Here is a 5076-nt window from a genome sequence, read left to right on the forward strand (position 1 = left end):
TTAGAATAACAAATGCATTTAATTATTAGCTCCGAAGTTTGACGGAGAAATTCATTGTATGATGTGCATGAATGGCTTAAGAGATTTTTGCAACATGTTTTTTTTTTTGTTTCCACGGTATCCCAACCCGACAGGTTAATGACTAATCCGTTGCGATACTGAGCTCTATTTAAGGGTTTGTCGCTGGCCAATAGGTTGCTGCATGCAAGTGGACGAGTGAGCTTATCACTCGACCAATCCAAGTTGGTTTGTTCTTAACCTGTTTTCACCAAAATCCACTCAACTTTTTTATTTTTGGTATTGAACATTTCTTTTTGGTTTTTGGACATGAACATACGTTTATTATTCTCTAGGCTGAAGTATTTTAGGCTAGTTTATGGGCCCACTGCAAGATACAATTTCAGTCCATATAAAATGGGCTTATCTGTGCAAAAAAAGTAAACTTTCTAAATCGGGACTCTTTCGGTTTAAACCCGTCACTTGGACAAAAAAAAAACCCCGTCACTTGGACAAGGAAAGTGATAACGTGGTATTAGTTTTGCTAGGTAGTTATTAACTTATTATATTAGCCAGGTACAATTTGGTAAAATTTTTATTTTTTAAAATAATTTATAAAAATTAATGTAGTGTAGGTCTGATTTAGTAATTTTTTTTATAGAGATGCTTGCCTTTTGGATAGCACATATATTTCACTTCATGTGTGATAAATTTTAAAACCAAATTTTATAATTTGTACTTATTGAAAATTATTTTTATTTTAATTTATCAAATATAGTTACGTAAACTTTTGAACAACCAAAACTTTACTTAATTGAACCTTAGTATTTCATCTGGAAGATTTTCAAATTTTCTTAGTGTGAGACCTTAACAGAAAGGTCATCATCAATTCAGTAATATAACTAGATTACTTAACAATCAAGTATGATGGTGAAGTTGGAGAATATAATATAGGTGGATACTACAATAAAGATTTTATAATTGTCTTTATGTGAAAATATTTTATTTTTTATCTTTAGATGATGTATTGGATAGTTAGATTTTGATATTTATAAAAGTGTTGTCTTTATTTAAAATGTGGCTAAATAAATAAATCACACTTTTAAACAAATCGTCTTTATAAAAAGATATTTTTACCATTTTCATTTGAGTAGTTGCCTATAATGTATGCCCAAAATGAATGAGAATGAATGTATTTGGTAGTCTCATAAACACATGTGATGTAATGCAACAGATGGAATTTGGTCATCATATTTGTAGCAAACATCTAGAATGTGTCTCTTATTTCCATTTTGAAGATGATGAGTGGAGGAGAGAAAATGAAGGAATTGCATGTGTGTATGGTTGACCTTTCCAACAAGCAATAATTGAATTGGCCTACGATTATCACGGGCCACCAATAATTAATGTGAATTTGCACACCTTAATTACCTCACCGTCGGTTCCATTTTTATTGGGAACCTTCCTAAGAATATGTCTCCAATATGTTAACCGCGTGACACGTGTCCATTTGGTGAACATAGGTATATATATATTGAGACAGCAGAAGTTGCTTGGAACATAACAATAACCGAGTTTGGTTCCTTAATGAATTAGTAAAGAAGTAGTTAAAAAAGAAACATATATATATATAGGCCAAAGTCTCTCTTCTTTCTAAGCTAAGCATAGGAGGAGGAGAGAAAGTAATGGCAAAGGGAATCAGAAACCTAAGTTGTTGGATGGAGGTTGCTCCGGCACCGGTGATCTTCCCAACGAAGCCATCGAATTCGCCCAGGTTGGAGACAATTGCTGAAGAAGAAGCTGCTGAGGGATATGACCGTCATCAAAGCAAGCTATATAAATGAATTCAAGTAGCAATCCAATAATAACTCTCTACTCTTCTTCCATCCGTGAGAAGCTTCAATTCCATGTCATCAATTAATTTTGTAAATATTATCTAGTTTTTTCTCTTTCTTTGTAATCCATCATTCGGCAGAACATAGTTGCTGTTGCTCATTATTTATGAAATGAAACTGCAGTTTTTCCTGTGGTTTTAACAAAATTCAATCTTCGTCTCTATTTATTTATCCGCTAGTATGCATAGTTAAAAAAAAAATAAAAAAAAAGAGAGACAAATGAAACAATTTTGATGTAGACTTGAATCGCGTGAACATAGTAACTGTCAGTGGCAATTTTGTGTGTTGTCGTCTCTGGATATATTCTTCAATTGTTTAATGGGGTTCACACTCGAGAGATCTTGCACTATATGGTACCAAATCTGTCTTCGAATCTCTACTGATTTTTGTTGATTAGGTAGCGTTTGTTTTGAGATACTGAGACAGAAACTGAGAGACTGAGACTCCGTATCATGTTTGTTGGTTCAGAGACTGGTACTAAAATTTCTGTTCTGTCTCTAAAATTTCAGTATTTCAGTACCTTGAAAAAGTGAGGACATAGGGGACTAAAATTTTTAGAGATGGAAACTGAAACTTTAATAACATTTTATACCTAAAATACCCTTATTTCAATTAATTAATTCAAATTTTATCCTTTGTGCAAATTAAATTAGAGTTTCATTTTTGTTTTAATTTCTGTCTCCAATTTTGTACCAAACAGAATACTGAGATTTATTTCAATCTTTGTTTCTTAGTCTCTGTCTCTCAGTTTCAGTCTTTCCGTCTCTGTCTCTCCACCAAACGCTACCTTAGGTACATACTGCAATGCACTATCATCTTAAGCAACCATCATATATCATGTAATGTAAATCGTGCATTTCCTAGTCTCTTTTAATTCTCACCATACATTTCATGTGGACTCTTCTTATTTGGACATCAACAAATTCAAGATTTTTAATATAGAATATGAATTTAAATTAAACTAATTCACACATGCATCATGCACGTCCGATCTAATTATAAAGAAAAAGTATGGAGGCATAATATATAGTTACAAAAAAAGTGCTCATAATAATAATTATTATACATTTAAAAGTAGAATAACTTGCACTCTTTTAAGTATTCTTTAACTCTAAAAGCAAAAGAACAAAAGTTGGATGTTAAAATGTGATTCTTACCCAAAACGTTAGGATGAGTAGTGTTGAACATAAAACAAAATAAAGATTATTCTATTATAAATCATACAGGTACACTATCATAAGGTACCTCTACCTTATCACAAGAAACACGTTTTGGCATATTACCAATGGAAATGTTAAGTGCATCTAGACATTAAAATTTGTGATCTTGCATCTTCTTGGTAGGTGTTGTTGATGTAATATGTCTCAATTGGCCATCATTTCCAAGAAGCTAAGTATGTCTGCACTACAATCACAAGAATACAAATACTTTTCACGTGCGTTTCCCACTTAGAACACTTGACTGATAGTGCCTAATTTACTAGTAATAAATAATAATAATAATTATTATTCATTATGATAACAACACCCTTATATATAAAGGGGAAAGACAAGCCTACTAGCATAGCAGCAAATTAAAGAGAACATACAACATCAAATTTCATCAAACACCTTCATTCTATCTCTATTGTAGCACGTACTTCTGTCCAAGCTAGTACATATCATAAAAGTGACATGGCAAATGAAATCAAGTACTTGTTCTTGGCGTCGTGTGTTGTGGAGTTTGCGCCCTCTCCAGTGATTCCTGTGAGGAAAGTTTCACTTTTTCCTCGATTGGAAACTATTGCAGAAGAAGATGCTGAAGAATTTGATGATGATGATATTGATGAAGAATTGGTCCACTCTATGTAAAGTTGCACAAAGAAGAATGGATGGAGTTCCACTTCCACAACAATCGACATTAGAGTTTTTGAATTTGTCAAGTTGTGGTGTTCAAATAAAGATTTTGTTTTGATTTCCTTTTGTAATCTGATGAATAATTATTACTGTATTCTTCTCTATTGTGTGGCTAGATCTCATTATTCCAATCTCCATGTCCCAACTCAACAATAATCAATTAATCATATATGGAAAATAATTGGAAATAAATTTCCTAAAACTTGAAGGAAAATTTCTCTTGAAATTGAATAATATTAATTACACACAATAGTTTTTTTATTTTTTATTTTTTGGACAAACTCTATATTTTTCATCTTCGTAATTAATATTAAGAATTCGAACCTCCCTGCTCTATAAGAGAACTCGCCCGGGAGCAAGACGAGTAAGTATTGGCCCCAATTAGGTAGGGGTGGAGCGAGTACTCTTACAGTTAATAATAACAGAACAAAAAAATAAAAAAATTTTGAGTAAAAATTATGATTGTATTTTTTGGTTGTTTACTGTACAAACATTGTCAATATATATATATACACATGTAATTCTACATTGCAATAGCAAAGATCGTTAAATCTTGCCAAATTTTCTAAAATAATTTCTATTCTAACAGAATGATGATTCACCAAACTAACCAATTCTAGAAGATATGGAGAGAATAGAAAATAAATAAATAAAAGATTGAGTAAAGCATCACTTTTTTTGGTCAAGAGTAAAGCATCATTTGATTTGTTGGACTTTATTGTTGCTATTGGGCTGGTTGGAGATGATTTTGTATTTGTTTTTCAGTTTCATTGTTGTTTATATTCTGATAAATAGGAATGTCATCCCCAGCAAAATTAGGCTAATTAATCAAGGATATTATGGTCTTAAAACCTCTGGTCTTTTACAACTTAACACATTCACACACACTGGACACTACACTACATGAGTTCTTTTTCTCCACTAGTGGGATTTGAATCCGGATGTGATTATTTGGGAGGCACATAATATGTCACTCAAACCAAGCCTCCAAACCACAAAAATGGGCAACAAAGCTTCTGGTTCTTTAGCTCCCAGCCCACGAAGTGTAAAATTGTGTCCCAAACATGTTTTGTGCTCTGCTGAAAGCAAAAGAATAAAACAAGCCTCATCCATTAACCAAGAAAATACACAAGGCCTCATCCTTTAGAAAATAAACCTGAAAAATGCTTTTTCATATCTTTAGCCTGTAGGCTATGAGACTCTATAGGCCGATGCCCTCATCATATTGTCTCATTTTTATGAATTTTTTTAACATGGGCTAAGCCCTACAAGCAGAACCCAAACCCTAT

Source organism: Arachis ipaensis, chromosome B02, assembly GCF_000816755.2.
Source record: "Arachis ipaensis cultivar K30076 chromosome B02, Araip1.1, whole genome shotgun sequence".
Lineage (NCBI taxonomy): Eukaryota > Viridiplantae > Streptophyta > Magnoliopsida > Fabales > Fabaceae > Arachis > Arachis ipaensis.